At 36.6% G+C, this 13,954-nt stretch overlaps 1 long non-coding RNA gene across 1 annotated transcript in view; it reads left to right on the top strand.

The window, feature by feature from the left end:
- The window catches only part of LOC135315119 (uncharacterized), a 162,927-nt gene that overhangs the window by 131,514 nt on the left and 17,459 nt on the right, over positions 1-13,954 (top strand). The gene's annotated exons all lie outside the window — the stretch shown is intronic.

Genomic DNA, 13,954 nt, shown 5'->3' with positions numbered 1-13,954 from the left:
CACATTTTCCCTGCAGCTTGGCCTCTCTTGCTCATTCATAGGTCTGTGCTGTATCCCCTTTCCCCTACGGTGTCTGACAGATGCCCTGGACACATGGACTCAGCCAGGACACAGCTGAGGATGACTCTGTGCCCCAGCCAGGAGGCATCTTCTTGGCTCCTTGCAGCTTTGCTCTGTAATCTCATCCCTCCCTTTGAGTTTACCTGTGTCCCCTGCTCTACTGATTTGAAAGCATTCAATTCGATCTGCAGATTCCCCATGGCTTACAGTGACCTGCTCTGGGAATTAGCTGTGAGGTAAATCAGCCATTCTGGGATAGGCACTGCATTCTTCTGCAGCCATGGAGGGCTGTCATATCATGGAGTAAGATGGTGTCAATGGCCAAAATTCACCCCTGTACAAAAAGCCTGTGCAATAGTTCAAATCCTATTTTAATTCTTAAGTCAGGATTTTCGAGTTATGTTGTTTCCTGGTCCTCTGCAAATGGGGAGACTTACCTTTAAATTAATGCAAGTATTTGAGTCAGAGGCTCCAGAATTAAATGCCTGCAGATAGTTCTCTAAAATTGATTCAGTTTGTATTATATAATGACTTTAGATAATGCTAAATTGGTTTTCAGGAAGATGAGGAGAGAGTAACTGGAAGATACTTTGCCCCCCCCCCCCAAAAAAAAAAAAAAAAGCTGGGTGGAATATAGTGTTCACAAGCCTTATCCCCATCTGAGCTGTTCAAATCTTGCTCCAATATCATTGTGCATTTTTTAAAATTGAGTTATATAGTTGCTTGTAATTACAGAGGTATATCAGCATCTGAAACAGGGAACAGGGGAAGAAACTGAATTAGATTAACTGTTGTTCTTTACTTTGATGTGTTAGCTTCTGTGTTCTTATGATAGAAACCTTTTGTCTTATCCAGCACAAAATCAATGCTAGTTCTAAATCCCTGCTTCAGAGGACTTGGCAAATACATAACGGAATAGCTATCATTTCTTAAATAATTCAAAACAAACTGAATTTTCCCATTACTCCTGCATGATCTTTCCAACATCGTTAAAACAAGCAGCTCACTCTGCCATAGGTATTTTCCTCTTTTCTTTGTTCTTAATAAATGATGATAGGTTAGAGAATAGTTTTTCTTATCTGTTTCTTTGTGTCTTAAACACTGTCTCTTTTTAATGAAGTGTTGGAGATAAGCAAATAAAATACATCATGAGAGTCTTCTACCAGTGATTAACTGAGAAATTAAATATTGTCTATCATTCACATACATTCCTAGATAACCCTTCTCAAAAGCTTTGCAACAGAACCTGAAAGCTTCCTTTTTTAAGCATTCAAGAGCTTAATGAAGTAGAAATGATACTTTTTTTTTCTTCCTACAAAAGAGGGTACATCACATATGTATGTTGGAAATTAATTTGGCCCTCATTAAGGAGAAAAACTGTATGACACTGACTGGACTCTGGCATGACACAGAGAGGATATCTGCAGAATCCCCTCTATGGCTCTGCTGGTGTAGTTAAAGCCCAATCCACAGTAATCCTATTGTTCTCACTTTGGCTTTCTCGTGAGATGGGGCTGTCAATTGTGCTGACCTACAGAGTGGCTTTGTGATGCCTGTAAACATCGACAGAGGATGTAGCCACTGCTTCCACTTCTATGCTCTCAAGTCAGTTCCCCAAAAATTAAAACTTTAACCCACTGAGCAGTCTTCCCTGGTGGGGAATCTATTCTAATGTCCTGTGAATCCAGGTCAGGAAAAAAAAGCCTCAGAAACATTAAATCTCTCATCTGCCTTCCCATGTCAAAACATTATTTTTATTTTATTAATCACTACTTTCTAAAACTTTTAGTTTTTCCTCTTAGTAGCAGTCCTACTGGTTGTGTCTAGAGTGCAGATACATGTGCCCTGCAACGTGGGCCCAGTACTGGGCCCCTGGATCAGGATTTCTGCTGGAGCATGCTGTGGCTCCTTCCTTGGCACATTTCAAAGGAAATCAGGCTGAAGAGGGGAGATAGTGCAGGAGAGATCATGCAGAAGTGATATTCAGTATAGACATAAGCAAATGATCCTGAAGCAGGAATGTTGTCCACTTCTTTGGACATACCCAGTGATTTCATAGTACATACCTGAAGTGAAGAAGCTAAAGAAAGTGAGGCTTCCCATAAACTGAGAGAAAGAATGCTAATAAAAAAAAAGAACAAAAGTTCTATAATGCCGTCATAAGCATATTTACCATGGTGGACTGTAAGTATAAAGTGCATATCTTACTTTTTAGTTTTTTGCTTTTTCAAGATATTTACAGCCTTAAAACCTTTCTTTCATCTCTGCAGCTAAAGGTTTGTGTTTCGTGCACAGTATTCAGCATGCTGAATCTCCACCAAAGTAGCAGGATGGCTTGCTCAGAAAAAGGATCAGTGCCACCCATGGACTAAATAAACGGGCCCTGCTCCTTTTGTCCTTTTCCCCAGAAAATAGTCACTCTTACACAAATATAAGTATGACCATCATGTGAAGAAAAAATCTTTTCCTTCCACATCACCTTTCCATTCGCCCTGCTAAGCCATGCACGACGCTGTCACAGCTAATCTTCTCTCTGACAAGCTGTTGGCAGCTGGATTGCCAAACAAACCTGTGTTTGACATTCACCTTAGTACTTGTTTAATGACATTGCTCCAGCATATAAGACCTGAGTTGAATCAAGTTTGACCAATAAACATTCACTTTTTAGGCATATTTTTATGGAATGTTGTGTCTGTTACCTCTAGTTGTATCACAGTATTTTGCATAGGAAGTATAGCATTAGCTTGTATGAACTGTATCTTTGAACTGTAACAAATTATTTAACCTTCCAAGGTTAACAGCTCTTGGCATTTTCTGCAATGAAAACCCTACAGAGAGAGTCAATAAGGCATCTTTGTATCTTCTTGTACTGAGACAGGCCCTCCCATTAATTTCCTTCCTTCTCTCTCCTCCTGTACTGAACAACATTGACTAGAAGAGCCAAAGAGATGTTATGATGGAGATTACTAGAAATTAGGGAAAGCTTAAGTGGAAATACTTAAGTGACGCTCTCTTCTGTGCCTCAAATATTCAACAAGAGTGTAGAGACTTTGAAAATAAATGTGGCAGAATGGCATAAATGAGCTGTGTTGGAAGGGAAAACTGATTTTACTAAGCGCAACTTCTTGTTACAATTCTTGAATGGGGTGGGGTGGTTTTTTTGTTGTTGTTGGTTTTTGTGTTTGTTTTTTTTTTTTTCCCTATTAGCCTGGTAGATAAAAACCCCAAAGGACACAAAATAAGGTTTTCAAATTAAATTTGGACTTTATAGGATGTATAGAAGAACAAATTAAGGAGCTTACAGACTACTTATTTTCCTCCAGACTGTGACAGATTCCTTACTTTATGTGAATAGAACATCTGCTTCCACGCAGTATCCCTCTGCATTTAATTTAGTTGTGCTTCATGTTTTGCAGAGGACTCAAAAGTTTTTGCAATAACATAATGTACTCGAATCTGCTGAACTCTGTTGTGCCAAGTATTGTGGGAATGCAAAATAAAAATATGTTCTGTAGCTTAAAGAGGTAACAAGCTGTATGTCATACAAAAGATACCAAGACTGGTAGATAACTTTGGATAAAGAGATGGGCTGAAGGAAGCAGTGAGATAAAGCTGGTTAAAAGGAGACTAACATTGTTAAAAAGCAGAGAGTAAAGAGGTGTTTGGAGAAGTATAAAAGGTGGGTGGATGGAAGGTCTTCTGGCAATTCGGGAATTCTGTGGTGGATACTGCTTCTCCACCCACTACTGTGGCTGCACTGTGAATCGCTTATGTGCACTTCATGAGGAGAACCATTTCTGTTTGGAATATCTTCTCTATTTTCTCAGTTTTCTTATTCATTGTCTGACATTGCCTAAAATCTCTCTCTTTCTACCTTTTTTTTTTTAATTACCAAGTTGTCTTACTTGTAAGACAAGTAAGACTTGTAAGACTTACTTTGTAAGTGTCAATTCTTTCTAGCTTGTCTCAGTGCTCCAGGGGATACCTTTCATTTCTCTTGTCCATCATATTGCAGTTGTAAATGCTCATGTGTTGTTATTTCTCTAGACATTAAACTGAAAGAGATGGAGTGCTTTCATTTCCTGTTTGCTTTCACCTTGACTTCCCTCTGAATGCTCTTGGTAGATGTATTCATTAAGGATGAACTCATAAGCAAATATAAATAAATGATATGAAGGGAAATATCCATCCACTGCTTCTAGAGAACATAGTGTAACATGTTTTGTAGCTGACCTGGCGGGATATTGAAAAAAAAAAATAATTTTTCCCCAAGTCTCATTCAAATGAATATTGGAATCCAGAAAACTTGATTTGTCACTAGTGTTGTGAAATCAATTAGTTCATTTTGTTTAATGTTGATATTTTAATGGTCTTTCTCTCTGAAATGTTCATGGAGCCATTAAAAACTTCTCCCTCTTTTAGTTATTCAGTGGTATCTTCACTGAAGTGCTTTCAAAGCAATGAGAAAAGGGGTAATGAATAAAAGCAAACTGTTGAGACTCTTTGTAGCAAAAAACCTTTCATTTGTTTTGTTGCAATCATACGAATTCACACAAACAAAATTAATGCTAACGTGTAATGAAAAAAACACACAAAATCACAAAAACAAAATTCCAGCCCTGGTGTCCTGTATTATCTTTTAACAGCAGTCTTAGGAAGATTATTAATGATGTTCTAACCAGCACGATTAAGAGAGTATAAGGGCCTATAAAAAAGAATAAACATTTTTATCAACATAAACCACCAGAGCAGCTTTTTTGAGCTCCAAAATGACATTCATTTGTCCTAATGTGAAAACTATACAATAGTAACTAGATTTCTGATTTCCAGAGATTTGGCCTTCAGATACTGTTTCATTTAGGTTTCAACTTTCAGAAACTCTTTTTGTTCCTTGATTGTCAACCTCATCTTGTATACATCACACAGCCAAAAGCTCCAGTGGTACAAGGCATATTTGCTTGTGGTAGGGAGAAAGGGATCACAATTAAATTGTATCAGCTTTTATTACTATTATTAATACTCACTATAATTGTTAATTACTATTGCTATCATGTGTTGATCTACTCCAATCCCTGTTCTGCTGTTTATTGATGTTATTATTCAACATTCTAGAGTATCAGAAAATCTGTATTGTCTTCAACCAGGCTTGCACTATTATAAATTGTTTTTTTCCTTTATACAAAGAGACAGATAGGAAGATCATTCAGAAGCTGTTGCTCGTATTCTTTTTTTGCACTGTGTGCATGATACTTGATTAAAATAGAAGCCTTCTCAATTTATTAAGGCTCTATTCAGCAGAAATATTGTATAATATAGCCATTCTGCTCCTTTTGACCTGTTTAGCAGAAATGTAGCTGAATAGTCCAGACCAGGGCAAAGGATGCATGATAAGGACTGCACAATTTAATAATCTTAACTTGCTGAAGCACTTCTCAATACGATCTATGACGTGCAAATCCAGCTAATGGAAGAACTGACTGTTTCAGTAAACTTAATGGTGAAAGCTGCACAGATCTAGTGGAATCAGGTTTGGGTCTTTGAGTCACTATAAACTGAAAATTACATAGCAAATCTAAGCCCTCCTAAATGCTGGGATGATTTTTTTTTCCCCCTAAATAGAGTTAAGATGAAATTGAATACTGGGAATATTATTTCTAAAATAATATTTGAAAACTTTCAGTTGCAAAGTATATGCTGTATTATTTTCCTATGTAGAGGATACCTTAAGATGAAAAAATACATATGAAGTTAAAATTAATTTGTATTCTCAGTTAAAGTTGAAAGATACTTACAAGTATCTCTAGAAAACTGTGTTAAGATGATGACGTTTCCATAAAATATAAATATTTGAATTCACAGTTCAAATCCAGGGGATACAACTAACATCCCATTGTCATAGGACTGTAAGTGCCTACCTCACTTTCATTTTATGGGTTAAATTAAACTGAATATAATTCAAATTTTAAAACCCTGCACCTTCTCCATAATATGGAGATAAATAGAAACCCTGGACTGAAAAAAAAATGTATCTATGTCTACTCTGTTACAAGAAAGCCATGCGAATAACTTGAGATGTATTCTACCAACAGCTAATTGACAAAACTTGGCTATTTATTTCCTTTCACATTCACTCTATTAACTCATCAATGATAAAAAATGTTTCTCTGTAATGTGGTAGTGTTTAAGGATGGAAGTTGAAGTGGCATATTATTCCCTATTTTTATGAATAGTTTAGTTGCAATTGTCTTTTGTGTGGAAGTTCTCAAATCCTTAGGTGGATGGAAAGGAAAATGCAAGCTGATATTGAAAGCACACACCAGGAGCTTGGTGCCTCTCACCACGTTTTCAGTTAGTGTCTGTAGGTGTTAACAGTGTGTATATGGTGTCCCAGGTGCAGCCTTATTTTACATCATTCACAGTAATTTAAGTAGGGAAAAGTCTCTGGCAAGAGCAGATGGCATGGGCAGTAATGACTTTTCTACTCTTCTGACTTTTCAGCATCTGCTTTGATCTTTGGACTATCACTGTGGTTCCCAGAAACATAGGAATTAAAGGTAATCACAGTCCATTTTCAGTAGTGTGGAAAACAAGAGCAGCAAACTGCTTTCTACTTCTTAGTGTAATAACAGAACTGGTGGAATAACTCTAAAAGACAAAGGATCTTTTTCTTGTTATTGTTGGATAAACATTTAACTCTCAAATGGATTCTTCTGAGTTCCACAACTCTTTTTACTTATGTAACCTCAATAAAGTCATGACCAGATGAAGCTCTTGTGAGGGTCCTTCTGTGTTCAATATACCTAAATAAATGAGTGGGTACAGGGGAACATCTCTGGAATGGTGGTATCTCCTCAAACCTGTAGCCAACAACAGGCCCTTAATGTGCTCTTGTACCATCAAATCTTTCTCTTACATGATGGCTACTGTTTAAAACCCATCTGAGTATTCAGAGGGGAGACTGAGCTTGTGTCTTGTTTCAGAATATCACAGATTTGAGAATCTGTGAGGGTTTTGAAGTACCACCAAATCTAAATGCATACTTCAGTTTATAAAGGTTTAGGTGCATTTTCAAGGTCACATTAACTATTAAATTGTTCCTCTAAAGCACTGTAATTCCTGGTGTAAAAGATGTCTTGATCCAGAAAGATGTGAAAAAGCTCAAATGTTTCACTGGGTTCAAGAGGGCACTTCATACAGTTATAGTTAAGGAACTTGGGTAAGTGCTATGTTGCATTAGGAGAGGATTGAGTATGAGGAAAATGTAGTGTGCAATTTTGTGTTGAGGCAATAAATCAAGAAAATAGAAATTTTTATCTAAGAGTTCTGAAACAGATATCACTAGATTTTTTTATTTTTAGCTGGGTGAGATGTAAATTTGTGACAATCAAGTAAACTGGAATCCCACTCACCTTCATAATTCTGCTCCTGAATTTTCTTTACTTTTTTTCTCAGTGACAAAAGCAAGGTTACACCAGCCTTTGTGCGTAATAGCTTATTTCTCTCCTGTAGACACATTTCGGAAAGCTCAAAATAGAACAGTGGAGAAGTAATGAGGGTAAAATGTTAGTTTGTTCACATACTGAAAATATAATCAGTGTAATTTGTCAGACTCATCTGCCTTTCACTAGATAAGCAATGATAAAGATTCATCCTTACAAGTATGAGTCCTTAGATTAATCCTTAGAGTTTCTTTTCTTCCAGAATTCTTTGCTGACAAATATAATTTTCATGTTGCTCATTGCACTGCGATTTTAGATGCCTTGTAACCACCCTATAAACAAGACTACGTCTTCTGCCACTCCTTATATTTCTAGATCTATTCTTGGATATTCCTAAGCATCATGGAAGTCAATACTGATGCTTCAAAGATTCAGAAATGCTAAGCACCAGGTCCTGGGAACTGTTGCACTACTTATACATCACATGTTTAAACAAAAAGTAAATAATATATAATCTCTGGTGGTTGTTTCCACTAAATTCCTTATTTAGGAACCTGGGACTAGAATAAAGTGAAACATGAAGAAACTTTTACTGAGAATATAAAAATGAAGCACAACCTTAGACCTTTGGAGCACTTTGTTCTAAAGACTAAATTAGATGTTCTACACCTAAGTCATGTCAACACAGAATTTACTGTGAAGGTTGGACCATATACCAACAGGCCTAAACATATGATATACATTAATGTGACCTTTTAACTACTTTTCCTAGTTTCCACATGCTGTAAAGCTGAGTAAACAAAAGGTAATTTTTACACACAGCAACTTTTTAAAGATACATCTATTCTTCTCAAATCTCAATGACATGCATCTGTTTTAGACAAGTTAATTTCTGCAACTTTTATTGTCTGGCCTATTCATGGCTACAGAATGAAAGCATTGACCTTGACTTAAGAAATCCATAAAGATAGAAGGAATCAATTTAAAAATTAAGTGCTTGTAAAGGAGATAAGTCTGCTCTAACACTTCGAACTATGTGGGCTTACAGATCACTACTGCAACACTTTCTAACAACTCTGCTAGCACCTCTGCCTTGCTGACATGTTGATCTAAATATATAAAAACCCAATCATGTTTCTTGTTATTATCTCTTAAAAGTTGGTGCAATATGGCTATACAGTGAAAAGTCATTAGGCCTGCAGATACAGTGATTTTTATATTGGCTGATCAAAAGACACAAAAATTAGTCACAACTTAAGTTCATGGTCACTTCTCTTCCATGTATTTTCATTCTCTTTTAAACTGTACTTTTCATGCTTCAATATTGATTTTACTTTAAAAGCATGAATTAGAAAGGGAAAACTTTAAAAATATGAATTTTTAAATCTATTTCTCTTTTTCATTGTAATTTTTACCTTGGAAAATCCCTTCTGCCATGAAGCCATGTGCCTCAAATGATTAACAAAAGAAATGAAAATAATAATCTTGTTGCAATGAGGTGTTAGTTGGTAAATGCTACCAAAACACTCTTGAGACTTTTACAGGATTAAAATGCTTATGTTTGTAGTGGAATGATGTTAACAAACCAATGTTCTAGCACTACATCCAAGGGCTGCTGATATAGCACTCTGAATTATTTAAAGTATAAATGTGTAAAGATGCCATTTCAGACTCCCCATGGACTCAAATTTGGTGTTATTGCTACTGTTACTGCTGCTCTTTTGTGTGGTTTTTTTCCAATAGGTTATTAGCTGCATAAATCTCACTGTGCTCCCAGGAGCTGTAAGTTATGGTTGCATTATATTTACAGAGGATAAGGTTGGGGCACATAGAGGTCAGTGGCTTGACTGTCTGAGGTAACTTCCATTGAGGTTAAGTTGGCATCACATCCTGAAGAGAGACTGTAGGACTTGCTAAGAACAAAGCTACAGTTGACTCATACCCCTAAGGCATGAGAACCTAGTCCAATACCCATTTAAGTGAAATACTCCTTGGAGCCTCTTCACAGTTAAAACCAAATCACTGTGGTTGTGCTCACTTCTGTAGCAAGTAGTCCAGATGACTTCAGACAGACCACTTGTGACAGAAAGCAGTACTCAATGATTGTGTTCTGGCCCTCACAGGTCCCCCACAGTTGTCTGTATCCAGGCTTGGTAACTTGTAGAGGTATCACAATTCACTATTCTTTTAGGCTGTTGTGTTTCTTTGGAATGACCAATTTCAGAGGCAAAAGGAAAAGCCTGTGTACAGCAAATGCTGTTCTGATGGTTCATGTTGGTTCTTTCTTTGGACTTCTCAACAGAAGAGAAATAGGAAACTGTTACTCCTTAGGTTGTTTCCCTCCAAGGACTATTTCTCTCTGAGTTTTAAATTCTGCCTCTAAAACTACAGGATAGAAAGGCAAATACACATTTGAAATGGTTAAAATTAATGCCTTGTGCCCTAGGAACACATAGTCAGCTGAAGCAGCCCTCTCAACCTCCTCAGTGACTCCTCCATTGAATCCCTCACTGTTGTTACAGAGTAATGTGAGTAGATGTTCACAAACATGGGAAGGACTTCAAGTGTTGGCAGCTAGACTGATGATAGCCCTTTTAGGTATACTTCTATAATGCTGCCTAAACTCAAGTGCTGGGTGACTGATAGAGGTGGGTTCCCTGAGTATGGATGGTTTTTAGAATGAGATTCAGATGGGCTATTACTCTGAGATCCACATTAGCAAAACCTGCAACCGTTAAATGTTGTTAATGCAAATTAGTCATGATATTACCTATATTGTAATAGCACAGGATGCCCTTCCCACTGATGACAACAATGTGCATACAAGTAAGGACTGTTGCCATCATAAAGAGCTCTCAGCCCAGTAACTGAGCCATAACTAGGTTATGATAGGAGAGAGGACCACCAAACACCTCTGGGTGTGTTACATTGTGCCACATCTTCTATATTTAGCTGTGCCAGGGAACCCTTCTTCACTCTCTTGGCTCAGTCTGTTCTGTGTTTAACGAACCAACATCTCATCTATGTGTGAAAAATCACAAAAACTCTGTGAAAGGGTGAAAGCCATTGTGCTGGTGTCAGACTCTGATGGCAAGCAGTTTTGGAGTGGTTGCCACAATTGTAATAATTTCAGTCATTTCAATGAGTTTAAAGGAGTTGTTAGAAGGAAAGTGCCTCATCATCTGGGGAAATAGAGGCATTCTTCTTCAGAGGTAGCGACACATTTATGTGATTATAACACCAAATGACTTTTCTGTCCTTCTTTGTTTCTATAATAGATGAGATGTTTGTGTTTTTTAAGATAGAAGGAATAAAGGAGGATGAGAAATTTACATTTCAAATATGGGAAACTGCATAATTCATTATTATAAAACAAAAATACACCACCTCCCAAAAAACCCCCACAAACAAACAAAAAAAAATCCCCAAAATAAAAAACCAACAAACCCAGGAAAACCAAATTGTGATTTTAACATCAAAGGTGTAAGTCTAAGACAGGTCCTTGCATCAGAATTGGGCAAATGTAGCTGTCCAATTTCTTGGACCTGGAGCATATAAATTCTTATTGGAGCTATTATGTGCCTGCTTTCTGCTGATTTTGTTAGTCCACTCAAAGGACAGGCAAAGCTATTCTGAAGCCAGCTGAAAAAGGTCCAAAACCTGCCATCAGCTAAACTGGTGCAAATCATATTTGATCAGATATAGCCCAGATCTACACAAACTGAGAGCAGAATTTGGCCCATTGTATTTCATAAGTGCAGCACAATATTATGCATAAAGATCTCTCGATGGTCATGCTGAGTGTGTTGACAGTGCCAACAAAACTCTGAATGAGTTAAAATCATTACCAGAACTAGTCATCTTGATTTATTTCCTTTGTTGTATCTGTTTTACAAGTGTGTTTCACATTTTCAGAGTAAATACAACACTTCAATAATGTGTTTAGTAGCCAGAGCTGTCCCCCTCAAATTTGTCCAAACAGTTTAATGGGGGGGGGGGGGGGGGGGGAAGCTGAAATTTAAGGATTCTGCAATACATAAATTTAAATTTTTATTTATAAACTTAGCAGTAAGTCTCTACCATTTAAAAGTATGCTTTTTTTTTTTTAATCATCTTCTCAAAATGCCAACTGTGTTATTACTTGGCTGGTCTGTTTTGTCAGCCTGTGCCGAGCCCTGGCTCTGCCGCAGTTAGGGAACTTGCCTTTGCACCTGTCAAGGCCCAATCCAGAAAGTGGTGCATGATAAAGGGTCAGCGTGACAGATCAAAAGTGTTCATGCATCAACATTTAAATGTTTGAAGAGACTTTTCTTTCATGTTTTAACTGTATCGTTTAAATTTCAAAAGTCCTGTTTTCTACACCAAATAATTTTCAGCAACAAAAAGAAAGGAAGCCTAAATTTGTAGGTAAACCCTGACATTCAAGTGCTGAAGTTCCTTGGAGTAAGGCATATTGAAAAGCTATATCACTGAGAGATTTTTCTATTGAATTAATATTTTAAGAGATGGACTACCCTTTCAAAGATCAAATGATCTGGAAATACTGAAAAGTTATCATTGGGTTTCTATTTCTTTTTAATAAGCGTGCTAGTCTGGATGTGGCCCTGGGCAACCTGCTTTAGCTGACCGTGTTTGAGCTGGGGGGGACCTGATCTCCAGAGGAGCCTGCCAACATCATCTGCTGTGTGATTCTGTGCATTTCAACAAGACTTACATCTCATTCGTGCTTGGCAAGTGGACAAAATAAAATGAATACTCTAGCATAACTTTGTCCTTAAACCATGTATTACAGGCTTATGAGTTAATAGAAATAAATGCAAGAGAAATAATGATTAATCTTTGCCCCTTGAGAAACTGTAATAGCTTACTCAAGACAGATTGTCAGGATAGAATACGATATTTCCTATATTGATACCTAGTTCTTAGAACATATTATATTAATTCCCTTTACAGCACAGAAACAAATCTTGAAATTTTAAAATATCACTTTGCTTAGTATCTGAATTAAGCTTCAGTGCCCTTAGGTGGAAATAATTGGTGTAGTTTTATGATACTCAAAAGCTAATGAGAATTGAATCATTTTGCTCTCAGGAAATTTATCCTGGTTTTATCATCAGAACAGTGAAAACTGAGAAAGAACAAGGATCTACATTGTAAAAAAATATTTCTAGATACATGAGAATGTAGTGCTAATTAACAACAGTAAACTTAGATTAATTCTTATATTATCAGTGGTCTAGTAATTTCGGTAATATTTAGACAATATTTCAGGATGCATGCTGAAAAATAATATGTTCTTAAATGCTTCCTATTAAATGAGCCAAACAAATTAAACCATTGTTATACTGTAAAAAATCAAGGTCATGAGAAAGAGTATAATAAAAAGATAAGAAGAGCTGACTGGATTTTTAGATGTCCAAGTAACTTTTATGCATGAAGTTACAAACTCAAATGGGACTTGTAGCAGCCACAACCCATTCAGTCTCAGATCTGCTAAAGTTTTACTATCAAAACCTTTTCCAGTGTAACTAAAATTGTCATATGCTGAAGCAAATCAGTCACATCCTTCCAATGTAAATGTGAACAACTTATTACAAATAATTCTGGTTAGATAGTTTGGGGAATGTCTGCAAGTGCTAAATAGATCACAGAATGGTCACACAGAAATGAGATTTCTCTCTTGGTTTTTATTTTAAGATTGATTCCAGAGAATTATGTCCCTATATTCACTGAACTTTACTACTGTTGAAATGACCTCTTGCTTTTTAACATATTTTTCATGTGCTTAAATGTTTATAATACATTTCATTAGTCTTCCAGTTGTTATGGACACCTGCGTTTTCAGAGACTGTGACCTCTGAGATCACATTCAGTTGACACTGGATGATCATTTGACCAGTTTTGTTAGGATAGTGACTATAACACAGCATAAAACTAAAGAAATGAAGATGCAAGTACCCATTCCTATGGCGGTCAAAAAGCTTTCCATTAGGATCCTAGTTTATCAATAAAACATTTCCTTATTTCTAGTCAGCATCGAGTTTATCATGATGTCCTATCCTGCCCTTCCTAACGGACATTTCCATCCACTGATGCTTTTGCAGGAGATGTGTTCTGCCCAAGTTAGAAATTTCACATGGTGCTGAGCCCAGATAATGTTTTAACACTATCTGATTCTATTTCAGTTTATACAAGTTGAACTGCTTACTCTTTTGACAACGTATTCCTCCTATCCCATATGTGTGATTTTTCCTTCTTCTTGACAATAGTATAATATTATGCATAATTTGTGGCTATCACCTATAGTGACTAATTCTTGAATGGATTTTTTTCATAAAAGTACATGACAATAATTTAAAAAGAATAGCGTTTTCTGTCAACTGTGGTGAAGTCCCCTTAAACAGCACAGGAAAGCCTTATTCTTTTATATATATATATTTATATTTATATATATA

Source organism: Phalacrocorax carbo, chromosome 10 (assembly GCF_963921805.1).
Source record: "Phalacrocorax carbo chromosome 10, bPhaCar2.1, whole genome shotgun sequence".
NCBI lineage: Eukaryota > Metazoa > Chordata > Aves > Suliformes > Phalacrocoracidae > Phalacrocorax > Phalacrocorax carbo.
The sequence above is the reverse complement of the archived record's forward strand: the minus strand, read 5'-3'. Positions and strand labels throughout refer to the sequence as shown.